Genomic DNA, 18,048 nt, shown 5'->3' with positions numbered 1-18,048 from the left:
AAAATTAGTTAAAGATGCTAATCATAGCATGAAATGTGGTGAGTGTAATTCTGACATGTTTTCAACATTAATTTTAAAGGAATACGGACAGTATGTAATTTTAATGATGCAACGATGTAGAGCTGATGGTTCAAAATTGGATACTTTAATAAAGAAGTTTACAGGACAGCAATTATCAATTTCAGGAAAAACTTTTGTAACTGTTGCAATAATTTTCCATGATGGACCTACTGTTACTTCTGGACATTACACAGTTTATCTTAAATGTGAAAAAGGCTGGACACTGTGTAATGATTCTCAATTGATTTTCAAACAACGTTTGCCTTTTGATTAAGCAAATTCATATCTAATCTTCCTGAAACCTAAATTTTAGAGAGACTTGGCAAGATCTGGACAAAACAATTTTACCATTTTACTGGATTACCATTGCAATTTTGTAAAAAAATTTTTTTTTAAATTATCATTTGGCCTAATGGAAAGATAACCAATTGTAATGTGGACTTTTTTAATTTTTAATGAAATTTTGAAAAACCAATAATTTTGAGATTATCGGTAACTTCTGCACATTTTATATTTTGGAATGTTATTGGACTGCCATTGGAAATTTTTTCAAAAATGATTTAAAAAATTACTATTTGGCCATGTGGAAAAGTAACCAATTCTATTGTGGACTAAATAAATTAATCAAAAAATTTTCGTGAACCAAAATGTTACAGAGAATCTGTGAGATCTGGACAAATTAAACTTTAGAATTTTATTGGATTACCGTTGGTAATTTAATCCAAACAAAAATTTAAAATTACTATTTGGCCTAAAGGAAATGAAATCAGATGTTTTTTGGAGTTATTTGAGATATAATATTGTGATTATACTTCTGAAACAAACATATCAGACGGTATTTTAAAGGAATAAGTATTGGTATTAGATGGTATTTTTTTACAATATTATGCATTTCTATAATGTTAAGTTTAAGTAAAAAAAGAATCAGGGCTTTTTTAATACAATCTTTGTGATTGGTATTTTTTTTTGCCCGCTGTAAAATGATGAATGCAATTGCTTTCACAATTTATAGTGAAATGCAATATATTCTGAAAACAGCAAAAATAAGGCAAAAATATTTTTTGGTAAAAAATGTAAATATGTGTACTGTATTATAAAAAGTTTTAAAAATATTAATACTTTTTACTTTTTTTCCAGATAGATATAGAAAATTTACGAAAACTACAAACATTTTTTAAACTATTTTTAAAAAAAAGAAATGAATAAATATTTTTTCAGTGAGTATGGTAAGTCAATAATAATAATTGTAGTCTCTCAAGGTCAATGTAATGTCATAAATGATTTTTAGTGTTTTTAAAAAAAAAAAAAAAAAAAGTACGCGCACCGTACGCGTACGGTAAAAAAAAATAAAAAAAAGTTTTTAAAAACATATGTAAAAAAAAGATGAAAGATAAGGTTGGCTCTTAAAAGAACCGTTGTGTTCATGCAGGGACAGAGGAAAGAAAGATTGGGAATATTAGACGGTACGACAAGTGTGCTGATCTATTTTACTGTTCACCAGGGAAACACTGGTCTCCCTATAAGTAATTAGATCGTGACAAGTGGCGCACCGTACTTCAACCCTCGCAAACCGAGGGTTAATTTCCAGAGGGCCAGCAAAAGGAGATTCTCCCCCCACAGATGAAGGGCTCACCTGACCTGCAGAAGAATGAGTCAGCCCTGCAGATGATGGTCCAGGCTGAGCTGCTGTGGATGTACTGGCTCGTCTTTCTGAAGAGTTACCTCCAAAAAGATGACCATGTGTCCTTCTGTGTACATCCTGGAGGTGTCTCTTCATGGTGTGATTCCCAAAGGAATACTTCCTGTCAGGATTACCTCTAGAAAGTACACGCTGACACAGCCTGCAAGTAACTAAGGGTGCATTCACCTTTTGCTGGCCTTCAGGAAAAGTAAAATAATCCCAAACATAGGAAGGCTTTTGTTTCCTCGCTCTCTGCCTCAAGACAGTGCTGCTGGTGCTAGCCTCACTCTCAGAAGGGCTCTGCTGTTCTGCCATCGTATCCCAAAGACAAACCAGCTCCTTCTCCTAAGGGATCACAAGCAGAAATGAGGGGAATGGGTGTGGTGTAGGAGAGTTCTAGAACTGAAAGTAGTTTCAACCAATCAAAAGTTGTGTTTCATGATCACATGACCAACCGTACGCTTACGGTACGCTTACGGTACGCTTACGGCAAAAGTGCGCATGCGCGTAAAAAAGACACGCGCTTGCGCGCATGCGCATTACAGTCACTCCCCGACACTTCCGCGTAACGTGCGCGCGTGGCGTAAGCGCGCACGCGTCCCACGCGCAGTACGCTCGGCTACGCAAAGTGCGTAACTATACGCAAGCAGCGTAGAAAGATTACGGACGTTGCGTAAACCGTACGCTTACCGTGAGCTTACGGTACGCGTACTAAAAAAAATTAAAAAAAATAAAAAAAAACTGGAAATAAATTTTACGTTTATTTTAAAAAATATATAAAAAAAACATATTAAAGAATTTTAAAAATTTAAGCATAGTCTTTATAAAAGGTAAGAAAATGAAATTAAAAATATGTTAGAAAAAATTGAAGAATAAAAAAAAAATTAGCATTTAAAAAACCTTGCAAATTCACTGAAAAAACCATGGGTTTCAAACACGTTATAGTTAGGAATTAGCATTTAAAAAACCTTAGAAATTCACTGAAAAAACCATGGGTTTCACACACGTTATAGTTAGGAATTAGCATTTAAAAAACCTTAGAAATTCAGTGAAAAAACCATAGGTTTCACACATGTTATAGTTAGCTGGACATTTTACTCGTAAAAAACCAATGAAATTGCCCCGTTATAGTTAGTTCAGCTAACTATAACTCGCGCACCCGCAATGCACTGCTGATGACGTCACATATTACATCACTCATGACATGGTCAGTGACATCACTCATGACATCACTGATGACATCTCAAATGACATCACTGATGACCTCACTGATGACATCATCCTTGTGATAGAGTGGCAGACCTCCTCTCACCCTAATATAACCTTTGATACACACATTCAAAAATAGAGACTAAAATTTTCAAAACAATGGACATACCAATACCAGTTACAACAACCTATTCAGTAATTCTAAGATCCACATAAACATCCACTCATTCACCAACAGTCCAATACAGTCACTCATACATGTACTCACTCAACACATGTACTCATACACCTATACATCCTGTTACACAATGCCACTCATCCACAGAGTTACTCACACACATAGTCACTCATGCTAATAAAGAATCAAACATACATTTACTAGCATATACAGTTATACACACACCACCACACTTACTTCTACAGAAACTTACACATACTTAGTCTTTTAAACAATCACTTATAGAAACACATACTTATTCATACAGGAACTCTTTCAATCTCTCACATATACCCACATATATACACCAATAGTCACATATACTAGTTTTAAACATATGTAGTTACTCATAAAGACACTATTGAGACAGTCATTCACTCACTAACACACCCATACACACACTCATCCACCCATACAGTCCTGCACACATGCTGTGTTCAACACACACAAAGAGTGAATCATTCATTCATGCACCTATGCACTACATAATACCCCCACCGAACCATACAGACACTCAGACTGATACTCAAAAAAACAACTAATAACCTATATAGACACCCATGTAGCTACTCACCAACCCATGCAACCACTTATACACAAAGTGAGAGACTGATACAGATATTTTCATATTTAAACATTACACAGTAAGCCATGTATTCACTATGATACACTTAATCAGTCAGTTACACAATAAATTTTTCAAAAACAAAGCATCCATTTAGACACTTATATACCCATTTATTCTTCCATTGACCTTGAGATATACATATATAAAACATATTTAATTTTCAGAAAAACACACATTCACTGGATGATGTCATCAGTGAGGTCATCAGTGATGTCATTTGAGATGTCATCAGTGATGTCATGAGTGATGTCACTGACCATGTCATGAGTGATGTAATATGTGACGTCATCAGCAGTGCATTGCGGGCGCGCGAGTTATAGTTAGCTGAACTAACTATAACGGGGCAATTTCATTGGTTTTTTACGAGTAAAATGTCCAGCTAACTATAACATGTGTGAAACCTATGGTTTTTTCACTGAATTTCTAAGGTTTTTTAAATGCTAATTCCTAACTATAACGTGTGTGAAACCCATGGTTTTTTCAGTGAATATATATATAGATATATAGATATATATAGATAGATATATATAAAACAACAGAAGCACCCGACTTGGAGAGCCAGCATATGTAGTGTCATTCTTTATTCTGTAAGGCAGCCCTGCTAAACAATCTTCATGTGTACAGAATTTAACTCGCCAACAGTTCCTTACGCGTTTCGGGCGTCCTCGCGCCCTTGTTCACAGGTGCTGGCTATGAGGACAGGCAGCATACCGCTTCTCTTATACCCAGCATTCTCAGTTCCATAATGGGCGTATCTCTGCATGGTGCATGCTGGTATAATGTGTTCATAAATTTTCAATTCCTTTGATAAATGCGGCCACCATAATCCCCATTAAAAATTCCTCTTACCCCAGTGGGTTACTGTGACAGATGAGGTTTGTTGTAAGACTGTAATGTCCTAGACGGAAGACACCACGTTCCGTGTTGCGCCATCAAAATAACTAAGCCCGGACCCGCACATCCGCGGGAGGGCTCTCCGCGACCCGGGATAGGCCGCAATTAATACAACAACGGAAGCACCCAACTTGGAGAGCCAGCATACGTAGTGTCATTCTTTATTCTGTAAGGCAGCCCTGCTAAACAATCTTCATGCGTACAGAACTTATCTCGCCAACAGTTCCTTACGCGTTTCGGGCGTCCTCGCGCCCTTGTTCACAGGTGCTGGCTATGAGGACAGGCAGCATACCGCTTCTCTTATACCCAGCATTCTCAGTTCCATAATGGGCGTATCTCTGCATGGTGCATGCTGGTATAATGAGTTCATAAATTTACAGTTCCTTTGATAAATGCGGCCACCATAATCCCCATTAAAAATTCCTCTTACCCCAGTGGGTTACTGTTACAGATGAGGACACTGCAACTGTAGAGAGTTCCATCACTGCCATGAAAGAGAGCCTAAGCAAACACGAAGAAGAGATCAAAGCGCGCAAAGAACGCAAGCTGAACAGAGACTATAACGATTATGACAGTGGGAGGATTCTCACTTTCAGCAAGAAATTTGACCATCTATACACTAACAAATATTTTGATACCGTTCTCACAAGTGAAAAAACAGTCACCTCAATAGCATCTACCTCTACAGTCAGTGATACAGAGTCGGACGTATCAGCTGAAGCAGCGGCAATCACCGATATCAACAGCAGACCCGTTAATTTTTTAGAGGAGTATCGCCATCTGCGCCGGAGCAGACGGACGAAACAAGACACTCCGGCGACCAGAACACGTGGACAGAGGGGGAGAGGTCGCGGCAGAGGCCGAGGAAACGAAGAAACAGGCACAAGAGACTTCAGCAACGATGGCAGAAGAGGCAGAGCCAGGGGCAACATGGGAACAAGAACTCGCCCAAGAAAAGTATATTAATGGATTCCCTCACGACTTTATGCCTTGGCCTATCATTTTGTCCATCTGCCCCTTTTAATTTTACCGACACCAGAATTGACCTTTTTAAGTTTGTGAGGAAACTTAAATTAAAAAAATGGCACAAACTCAAGAGGCTAGGTGACTCCAGAAAAAACATCTCTGATACACCCCATCACCTCGATAACATCACATTAGGTGACATTGACATATTGACTGACATGATACATCTTGATCAAGATTGCAGTTCTGGAACTGACACCACTAGTAATGAAGAACAGTTCAGCACAACACAAATCATAGACAGAATAGGATTCACTACAGACAACCATGCTTCTTCAGGCTTCAAACCAAAATCTACTTTTTTTCCCACATCTCCTTATGATCCCATTGACACTTTTCATGACTGCGTTACTAAGTCACTGGGTACTCTAAGACGCAGCAAGAAGAAAAATTACAACAGTAATTTATCATACACACAAAGGCAGTCACTGAAATCATTGACTGAAGATAACAATATCATCATCCGCCCTGCGGATAAAGGTGGCAATGTAGTTATCTTAGACAGGGATAGTTACATCACAGAAGCCATGAGACAACTATCTGACACTAGATATTACGAACACATAAAGGTGGACAACTACAATACCAGCATCACACATCTGTGGGACAAACTCATTACTTGGAGGGAGAAGGGCCTACTCGAATGGGAAGAATACACCTACCTAAAGAACGACCATCCCATCCTTCCAGCCTTATACCTTTTACCTAAACTTCACAAGGACCCCATTAATCCTCCTGGGCGTCCCATTGTGTCCTCCAGAGGCAGTGTATCAGAACATGTTTCGAAATACATCGATCACTTTCTCAGAGACTATGTCAGTAATCTACCCAGTTACATCAGGGATACCAAAGATTTCCTCAAAAAGCTAGGCAACATCATGTGGGAAACAAACTCTTGCCTCATCACTCTCGATGTTCAGTCACTTTACACCATTATTGACCATCGTCAAGGAATAGAGGCATGTGAACACTATCTCAATACCAGACCTCTTCGCCTGAGAGATCATAGTATAATGATTATTGAAATGATTCATTACTGCCTCACTAACAACATTTTCCTGTTCAATGGTGAAATATACAGACAGGTGGTCGGGACCGCTATGGGTTCTTGCTTTGCCCCAAGTCTGGCCAATCTCTTTATGGGATTGTGGGAGGAGCAAGTATTTTCGAACCGAGATTACAAACAAGATCTTGACCACGTCACCACATGGATGCACTACATTGATGACTTGTTCATCATATGGAATGGTAATGAAGAACAAGCCATCAGTTTCATTGACAAACTTAACACCAACAACAACATTGTTCTGACTTATCACATCAGTAAGAACAGTGTGGAATATCTTGATGTCAGAGTGGACATTATTGATAATTCTATACAGACTACCCTGTTCAGAAAAACAACTGCAGGGAACAGTGTCCTGCATGCCCTCAGCAGTCACCCTGAGACACTCAAATGGAGTATTCCTTATGGTGAGCTGTTGAGGGCAAAGAGAAATTGCAGCACCCAAGTGGCCTACAAAAAGATAAGCAGAGAGATGATGTCACGTTTCAAACTCAGGGGCTACCCTAATTGGGTTCTCCGCAGAGCAAAAGAAAGAGCAGATGCCATACCTAGGGATCTTACCATCTCTGACAAACTGGTTGAAACGGTTGATGACAACAATGACACAACCAGGATGATCATGACCTTCAATTCAGATTCTAACAACATACATAAAATTGTAGCTAAAAATTGGGATATCCTCAAGTGCGACAACATCATTGGTGAGATCATCCCCAATAGACCCAGCATTACTTACCGTAAAGGCAGAAGTATCAGAGATATGGTAGTGAGAAGTGATGTCACCATATATCCAACCAGACAACAACATGGGCTTGAGGGATTTTATCCTTGCGGGCATTGTAAAGCCTGTAAGAACAGCAAGTACCGCAACCAAATCAACTATAATGGTATCACCAAAGTAATCAGGGAATTCTTAACATGCAGCACCACTTTTGTCGTGTATGTAATAGAGTGTCCTTGCAATTTATGGTACATTGGCAGCACTACGCTCCTTGCTAAAAAACGTGTCCTTGAACATTATCGAGCCATAATTCACCAAGATGACAAATACCCTGTGGCTCGTCACTTCAAAGACAAACATTTCTCTAACTCTGAACTTCTTACTTTTTTCATCTTGGAACAGACTACTAAAAATCCTAGAGGAGGCAACAGGGTACTCAAACTGAGGCAGCGTGAATCTAAGTATATAGTTGAATTCCAAACCAAACATCCGGGGGGCCTCAACCAGGATGAGGAATTATCTGTACACCTAAAGGAATAATTGTGTGTTTTTCATTATTGACATTTATACGTGATCTTGTTTCTCTCCCCCCTGTGAATGACTTTTTTGACTTCAGTGTGTACTCCTTTTCCTCATTCGATTGTGTACTGTTATTTTTAGAAGTATTTGTTCAAGCAATTTTAACATTGTGTTGTCTTTTTTCTCTTTCAGGAAGAAAGGAAGGTGCCCGCTCACTGGCACTCACCTCACATGGGCCACCTACCCTTCCTTCCGTTCCTTCACCTCTTTTGAGCACGGTAACTGATTAACTCTGTTTCTTTGTTATTGCATTCGGACAATTGAACTCCAACCCTTTCTATTCTGCATTTGTTTAGATTTTTGGCATGCACATTCATGCCACACTGCCCATTGCATCTCTTCAGACACCCACCATGGTCACTTCGGTCACCACCACTCTGACCGCCTTGTTATACAGTGTTACATATTTTATTCTCATTCACGTTAAGACGATGCACGGACATCTTGCACTATGCATCTACCTTTTTGAGCCAGTCCATTATGTCCTTTGCCTCCAAGCCACTCAGACCGCCGTTGTGTATTTGCACATTCATGACATGATGATATACTGGCTTCTTGCACTATGCGTTTATCTTTCAGTGTCAGTCCAGCATGTCTCTTGCCTCCCAGCCTTGGTCCCTGAGTAGACTTTCTACCATTATACCTGTAGCAATTTTGCTAGTACCTGATGCCAATTCCTTGCTATCCATTGTTTGTCAGGCAATATGTTATACAACTGTATGATGCGTTGTGAAATATGTATTTTACCATTGTCTGCACCTTTGCATCGGCATTTTCGTTGCTTTATTATTTACTTATTACGAGGTTGACAACATTATTTTGTGACAAGATTACAACATAACATGACTGTGTGCTATTTAGCATCCAATGTTCCATGTCCTCACCCGGGTGCATTCATCATCCTGTGACGCGCTGTGCAATTGCATCTCACCATGGTCTGAATCACCACATCACCATGTATTCAACTTGCATCAACTATTACCCATTTCGAGGTTGACAGATCACTTGATCTTAATACAATCTGGCCATACGCTATTCAGCATATAACGTTCCAAGATGTCTGCCCTAGTTTCCATTATGTTAACCATTGGCTTTCCTTTTGTCCTTTGTTTATGTCTATGCATTAAACTTTATCAGTTACCTTGTTTTCACAATCATCCACGTGAACAAGGCTTTCGAGCTGAAACGCGTTGTGGATTAAACACCCCTTTCCTGCACTACTCTCGTTTGTGGTTTTTCTCCTGAGAGCGCACGTGGATTGCTCTGCAACTTTTGGAATATATATATACATATATATATATATTGTGATGCAATATACAGCAATAAGTTTACGGTATGCCCGGGTATGTGTGCATGAGAAGGCAGTATGTGATTGACTAATGACTGTTTTTACCTAATGTAAAAGGCAGCCATGTTGTTTTCTGCACAGTTGGTTTCACTGCATTCGTGGTTAGGGTCTTAGATGTAGGTGTGTAGTAGATTTATTTGTTGTTTCCTACCTATTACCACTTTGAAAAAGTGGTAATAGTGACATTTATTTATAATTACCTATATATTGTTACAGCAGTTTAGGGAGAACTGCAAATTTTTTAAAAGTAGGGTGGTACTTCATAAGTATTACATCCATACTCCATAGACTTTTTTGTGAAGATTTAAATATGTTGAAAATATACTATAGTACACTATATTTGTAAGATATAGTGTACTACAGTGTATTTTTAAAATGTGAATATAATTATTTTTCAAATTGGTTTCAAGTATCACAGTACTTCCAAGGAAGTACCACGGTACTTCGTACATTTAAAAAAAAATATATAGAAACGTATAAATATTTCTTCCTACCTATTACCATTTTAATAAAGTGGTAAAAGGTAGGGAAAAATGTTAAACTTAATACTTACCTATATCTAAAGGCATACTTCAGAACACAGCCAGAGTGTACCAAAAACAACATGGCTGCCTTTACCTTTTGTAAAGGCAGTCATTAGCCAATCACATATTGACTTGTCATCGTTATGTAACGCGTTGCTTCTGCTAAATACTGCAAATTTCACAAAAGTACAGCAACAACAGATATGTTAAAATGCCTTATAACTTAAAAAATACTTATTCTATGTACCCTTAGTATCAAAAAAGATCATCTGAACAAAAATGTAATGATAATCCATTCAGTCATTTTCGTCCTACCTGAGATACAAAAGTCAATGGAAAATGCATTGGTGGGAAAACATATTTTTGGATCCCCTTTTATCGTTGCATCCCCTTGACCAATTTCCCCAAAACTTGCCATTCTCCTCCAATGTAGCCACTCTGTAGTTATAGTTAGGATTCTGAGTTATAGGAATTCCATGGAATTTTGGTCGCTAATAACTTTGCGCCCATTTGATGAATCTCTACAAAGCTTTGCAAACCAATTCCTTTTACTACATTGGCCGAGTCTGCAAAGTTTAGCAGAGATTCGTCAATGGTGGTGAAGAAAAAAGAGGTAGTCCCAAAACGCATTTGGACAACAATTCATTTCCCATAGACATTGAACTCATGCATAGCGCGAAAACGGCTGGACAGTTTTCAATGGAATATAGATTATGGTGTTAAAATGATTCTTTAGGTTACTAAAAGTAATCAGGGTATTTTTTAAGTTGTACATTATTTTAACTTAGGGGCATCTGTTGTTGCAGTCATTTTGCAGTATTTGGCAAAAGTACATCGGTACCTAGCGATGATAAGTTATTTTGTGATTGGCTAATCAAAACCTAAAGCCTTTACAAAAATTAAAGGCAGCCATGATATTTGTAAGCCTCCTTTCTGTGTGTTATGGGTTAGGAGCTTCAATATAGTTAAGTATTAGGTTTGATAATTTTCTTCTGTCTATTACTTCTTAATTAAAGTGGTAATATTTAGGGAAACATTACATGTAGTTTCTATGTATTAAAAATGTCACAGAGTATCGCGGTAATTCCAAGGAGGTACCACTGTACTTAAAAAAAAGTTTACAAAATATATATATGCACATTTTAAAAAAAAATGAATACACTATATTTTACAAATATAGTATACAACAGTGTTTTTCCCCATATTTAATGATTTTATAAAAAAGTGGATGGAGTACTGCGGAAATTCGAAGAAAGTACAGTGCAACTTCAAAACAACAACAAAAAAATAGGTACATTTGATAAAAATGTGATACTTCCTAGGTACTAGTGGTAATATGTAGGGATTAATAATAAAACCCTAATACTTAACTATAATGAAGGCCCTAACCCAGTACACAGGTAAAGTGTATTCAAAAATATGCATGCCTTTTAATTTTGTGCAGGCATCTATAAGACAATTATATACTGCCTTGTCATCGGCATGTCCTGCGGTATACTGCAAAGTCACCATGGTATACGGTGGTACAATATATAACTAAGGGACACATGTATATTGTATTGCGGTACACTTGCGTCACTCATGGTCTACGCAATACTTAAGTCCTATTTAAAAAGCAATGCAGGTCCCCACTATGCTTGGCCCTGCAGTGATTGGTAAATCTGGAGAAACGCAAGACAGTGGAAATCGCTGTCTTGTGGTAATCTGCACAACATCTTCTACATTCCTGAAAATTAAGCTACATTCATATGCCACTCCACTCTATGCCACTCCACTCTACGTCACTCCACTCTATGCCATTCCACACTACGCCACTGCTCTGTACGCCACTCCAGACTACTGCACTACACTGTACCCCACTGCAGTTTATGCTATGCCACTGTATGGCACTCCACTCAATGCCACTTCACTCTATGCCACTTTATTCTATACTATTCCACTGCACACCTCTACACTCTACACCACTCAACTCTATGCTATTCCACTGTACTCTACGCCATTCCACTCTTTGACACTCTACTCTACGCCACTCCACTCAAGGCTGTTCCACTTTATGCAATTACACTGTACGCCACTCTCCTGCATGCTACTCCCCTCTACCACACTCCACTGTACACTGATACACTACGTCAATCCACTCTACGCTATTCCACTATATGCAACTCCACTGGACTTCACTCCACACTATGGTATTCCGCTCTACCTCACTCCACTTTACACCAGTACAGTATATGCCACTCCACTGTACGCCACTCCACTCTATGCTATTCTATTGTATGCCAATCCACTTTACCCCACTTCACTGTACGCTCTTGTAGTGTATGCCACTGTACTGTACGCTACTCCACTGTATGCTATTCCACTCTACCTCACTCCACTTTAGGCCACCTGAGTCTACATCACTCCACTATATGCCAGTGGATTGCCACTTAACTTTATACTACTTCACTTTACACTATTCCACTCTACTCCACTCCATTTAGTGCCACTCTATGCTATGCTATTCCATTGTATGCCACTCTACTCTATGCTAATCTGGTGTATGGTACTTCATTGTGTACGTTGCTCTATGCTGCTCGAGTCTATGCCACTCTGCACCCTACGCTATTCCACTGCACCACTCCATTCTACAAAAACCCACTATATGCTACTAAACTCTATGCCACTCCACTCTATGCTATTCCACTGTTTGCCAGTGGACTCTATGCTATTTCACTGTACATCCCTGCATTCTATGCCACTCCACTCTACAACACTTCACTGTAAGAAACTCCATACTGCACCACCTACACTATTCCACTATATGCAACTACACTGTACGCAACTCCACTGTATGCTATTCCACTCTACCACTCTCCATTTTACAATGATACACTGTATGTCAATCCACTCTAAGCTATTCCACGGTATGCAACTCCACTTTATGCGTCTCTACTCTGTGGTATTCCACTCTATCCCACTCCAGCATATGCCACTCACTACAGTCTACACTATTCTACTGTGTGCCAGTCCATTCTATAACACTTAAATGTACACTATTCCATCCAGTGTATACCACTGTACTGTACCCTACTCCACTTTATGACACTCTGCTGTATGCCATTCCACTCTATATCACTTAAATGTACACTATTCCAGTGTATACCACTGCACTGTACCCTACTCCACTTTGAAACACCGCTGTATGCTATTCCACTCTACCCCTTCCACTGTCCGCCACATCAGTTTAAGCCACTCCACATATATGCTAGTGCACTGCCACTTCACTGTACACTACTCCACTGTACGCTATTTCACTGTACGCCACTCCACTTAACGCCTCGCTTCGCTATTCCACTGTATACTGTTCCACTCCACTCCTCTGTTTACTTTTCCACTCTACACCACTCTACTGTACGATAGTCCACTCTACACCACTGCACTCTTTGCCATTCTACTGTATGCCACTCCACTCTGCTATTTCACAGTGAGCTACTCAACTCTAAGCCACTCCACTATACGATACTCCACTCTATTCCACAGTACACAACTATACTGTATGCCACTCTACTTTATGCTATTCCACTCTACCCCACTCCACTCCACACCACTCCACTGTACGCTATTCTACTGAATGCCATTCCTGTGTATGCCACTCCACTCTACACCACGCACTGTACAATATTCCATTCTACACCACTCTACTATTTGCTATTCCACTGTACGAAACTCCATTGTACGTCACTTTATGGTACACTACCTTACTAAATGCCATACCACTGTACACTGATACAATGTATGCCAATCAACTCTACACCATTCTGCTGTATGCAACTCCACTCCACGCCATTCCACTCTGTTATTCCACTCTACCCTGCATCACTCTACGTCACTCCAGTGTATGCCACTCCATGCCCTTCCACGCTATGCTATTCCACTGGATGGCTCTCAACTCTTCGCTACTCCACTCTACGACACTCCACTGTATGGTATTCCACTCCACCTCACCACTCCACTATACACAATTTTTTTTTGTTTACAGAGTTTTATAGAGCGCAAACTTGACTCGAAGGTATGGGGTATCAGAGCACTTTACACGAGCACCAGTTGCATGTCTTAAGGACACTTTCATTTTTGTTAGGCACAGGGGATTAAGTGATTTGCCCAGAATCACCAGATGCTGCGCGTCCCTGCCGAGACTTAAACCAGGTCCCCAGATATGAGGTTGACCTCCCTAGCCGTTAGGCCAACTCCTCTCCCCAAGTGCTATTGCACTTTATGACACTCTACTGTACACTAGTCCGCTGTACCCCACTCCTCTGTTTACTTTTCCACTCTACCCCACTCCACTGTACTCCAATCCAGTCTAGGACACTCCACTATATGCAGCTCCAATGTACGCTACTATCCACTCTAGGCCACTCCAGTGTATGTCACTACACTGTACGCTACTCCACTGTATGCTATTCCATTTGATGCAGTTCCTATTCTAACCGTACATGTTCTTTAGTTTCCTTATTTCAAGTTATATTCTCTGTTGTTCTCATGACTGTGACCTTGTCTGTACGAAATTAAATGTTCATGATATGCTGCTACATTTTTGTCTCTCTAAAATTCAGTGATTCGCCTTTTGTCATTTTTACGAACAACATTTTATGGTAAAGGTTTTATATGTACAATGTGAAATTCTGTCTTATCTTGTGATTATTACTGAGATTTTTAAGTGGACCTCATTTTGAGTTCCAAACCTTAATGAAAAATTGAATTGAATTGATGGCACTCCACTCTACACTATTCCACTGTATGTCACTCCATTGTACGCCACTCCACTCATTGGCCCTGTATGCCACTACACTGTACAACATTGTATGCTACTCCACTGTAGCACACTGTACCACCCTCCAGCGTTCTCTACCTTACTCCTTTGTACAACACTGTACTCCACTGTATGCTACTACACTGACCTCCACTGTACAACAGTTTCCCACACTCTACAATATGGCATATCACTCCACTGTACTAGACGCCACAACACTCCACTCTATATCAATTTACTCCATTGTATGCTATGCCAATGAAGTATACTACACTCCATGGCACTGTACTATACGAGACACCGTTCCTTTACATGACACTTTAGTCCACTCTATGCTATGCCACACCACTTAGCTACACTGTACAACAGTTTAACCCACGCTACGCCCTGTACTACACTCCAGTGTACGACGCACCACTCAACAACACTCTATTGTACTCTATAAAACTGCACTCTACAACACTCTACTACGCTCTATGCCACTGTATGACACCGTACTACACTGTATGCCACTACACTGCACTGTACAACACTCTACTCTACAGAACCCATTGACTGAACATCATATCCTATGCAGATGACACCTAGCTCATCCTCTTGTTCTCAGAAGACCTCTCCACAACGAGAACCAACTTCCACAGATGCATGACGAGCGTCATGCATATTTATTGTATATTAGTAACTGTACCTTGCATCTCTAGATATGTTACTTCTTTAATTATTTTGGAATAGATGTATACATTCATGATTTGCAGGTTAATTTGTACATCCTCTTTCATGATGTTTTGCTGGATTAATTTCCTTTGACTGAACTCTCTCGAATTTTATTTATATAAAATGTAGTACTTTTTGAAATAAGATATTCCCGTTTTTTAAATATTATTATTCTATTCATTGAGTGTTCACATTTTCTTAAATTTGACGTATGTTCTGATTGTTCAAAGGCTCAGGACTTAATTGGGCGGAACCACCAAGTAATTATGTGTATAGTACACTAAAAGTAATCATTTCTAAACGAAATCCCTTGCAGGCACCTCTTTCTCATTGTTGACTTAACTGGCTTGTCTAATTGCTTGCAAATTTGTTTAGGCAGAAGAGAGCAGCTTCCCATATGAATACTCAGTGGTTACTTCATTATGTTTCTTGTCGTACTTCAGCACTGGGCATTTCACACACAATATCCCAAGATATAGATCTGTGTGCCTATTCGTTAGACTCTGTCAGGGTTCTCTCCTATGATATAGCGGGCTGCCTCCGTCCTGCTTACTACTAGGTACTAAAATTTAATGTCCACAGTGAGCTGTATTGCCACTTTCATTTCTGTTTGCATGTTGTCTCACCATCATATATCTATTGCCAGGTGACAGTGTGTATGCCTGTCTCCCAACAACCCACATGAAAGGCAGTACAACATGGCACATAGGCGCACCAGGTCCTTGATTGAGCGCACATTTGGCCTCCTAAAATCGTACTTCTGGTGCCTTCACAAGAGTGGTGGAGCCTTGCAGTATGCGCCTCAGACAGTCTGCAAAATAGTGGCAACCTATGCCAGACTCCACAGCATTGCCTGCAGGGGTGGCTTGCTCATGGAGAATCTGACCCGGAGGATGATGGCCCTGGCCCACCTGCCCAACAGCCAAGAGGAGGAAGCTCAGAAGCAGAGGGGAGAAGGCGCATGGACCACATAGCCAGACATTAATTTGCAAGGTATGTCCTACCCCTTGACACACTATCCTCTACAAATGACAATACAAAATGTGATTTTCACAATTAAACTTTTCCTTTGTTTTAAGGGCATGTCAAAAAATTGTTGGACAAATTGTCCATCTCCATCCGCATAACCGGAAAAAAGGGTATAAATGTAATATGGTTACTTCACCACCAAAGAAAAATAAATTGGGCCCACTGTATGGTACATTTGTGGTAACAAGTCATTTCTTGCCTCTACGTCTGGCATGGGGGGATCTGGCAGGTGGAATTACAGGCTGGCTGCTGCTGCTTCTGCGATACATTGGTGTTTCTGCAGCAGAGACACTACTATAGCTGGAAACCTCACTGTCTGCTGCCTCTGTTGCTCCTCCACTGGCAAACATGTTGGTTTGTATTGCCTCCACTGCAGCTGTTATTTGTTGCAGCCCTCACCCAACATCACCACTGTAGTGGCCCATCTCTATCTGCAGATCCAGGGTGCACTTGGTGTAATGTGTAGTTGTCTGAGCCAGCCTCCCGATTGTCCTGGTCATTGCATCCGTTCTGTGTGCCCGGCTACGCTCCATGCACCTTTGCTGCCCTCTCTCCTCAGACAACGCTGTACACAGCTGCCCAAAAGCCCCTGCAGGGCATCAAATTTTCCCTCAACGCAGGCTCGGTTGTCAGCCATCTATTGGGTGATATTACAAATCCCTTGCTCAGCTTGGTGTTAATAAGCCTAATCTGTTTTTGCTGCAGGCGCTGAATCTTCAGCATGGCCTGTTCCAGGCCACCAAACATCACCTGATTGGCTGCTCCAGCATGGGAGGGAGTGTGTAGCCTTGCTTGCAGCAGCCTTCCTGACTGCTGTGTTGGACGCAGCAGCCAGACCCTGGTGACCGAAGTGCATTGGAATTGTGCTGGGGATGCTGGGACATCTATCGCTGGAGCCTGTGGTGACCTGGATGCAGCAGTAGCTTGGACATTTGAACAACTTGGCTGACTAGCTGTTCTCTCTTCCTGCCCTTCCTCCATCTGGCCCTGCTCCTGGAATGCGTCTACATCATCCGCCCCTTGCTCTCCTCCCAGAGGTGTATCTATGTGGCAAGTAGGAAAATAAAGAAAAATAATATGTGAGACACTATCTCAGTGGTGGTATGTTTTTCAGCTCATGTCAGACCTTAACTGCACCGTTTATGTCACTGGCTACATTTCCCAAAATGCACTAACTGTGACTTTTGGTTCATGTAAATGGAACATCTAGATGTATTTGGGTGTGGGTGGGTGGCATGCATGTGGAGAGCAGGTTTTTGGCTGGAATGCTGATATGGTACGCATTTAATAATCCACATTTGTAAAGTGCGAACAATCAACCGTAAGGGTCTCTAGGCGCTGGGGGCCATCGGGAAGATTAAGCAAGCTATTGCCCAGAGTCACATGGTGCCAGGCTAATCTGCCCCCGTCGCCGGGGATTGAGCCGTGATCCCCAGATTCCAGAGTCAGTCGCCCTCGCCGCGGCGCCACACCTCTTCCACATTTCACACTTCTCAGGGAGTGGTGGAGGTCGAAATGTGTTGAGGGTCCCGAATCCAACCACTGCCTCTCTCTCTA

At 40.6% G+C, this 18,048-nt stretch overlaps 1 long non-coding RNA gene across 1 annotated transcript in view; it reads left to right on the top strand.

Moving 5' to 3' along the window:
• The window catches only part of LOC146810570 (uncharacterized), a 51,759-nt gene extending 34,185 nt beyond the window's left edge, over positions 1–17,574 (top strand). Inside the window, exons 2-4 of the long non-coding RNA XR_014966612.1 lie at positions 8,214–8,299; positions 16,109–16,455; positions 17,197–17,574. This is a non-coding gene — a long non-coding RNA (uncharacterized LOC146810570). The remainder of the gene's footprint in view (positions 1–8,213; positions 8,300–16,108; positions 16,456–17,196) is intronic.
• The last annotated feature ends 474 nt before the right edge of the window (positions 17,575–18,048 follow it).

Source organism: Triturus cristatus, chromosome 7, assembly GCF_964204655.1.
Source record: "Triturus cristatus chromosome 7, aTriCri1.1, whole genome shotgun sequence".
NCBI lineage: Eukaryota > Metazoa > Chordata > Amphibia > Caudata > Salamandridae > Triturus > Triturus cristatus.
Note: the sequence above shows the minus strand (reverse complement) of the source record. Positions and strands in the feature narration are given on the sequence as shown.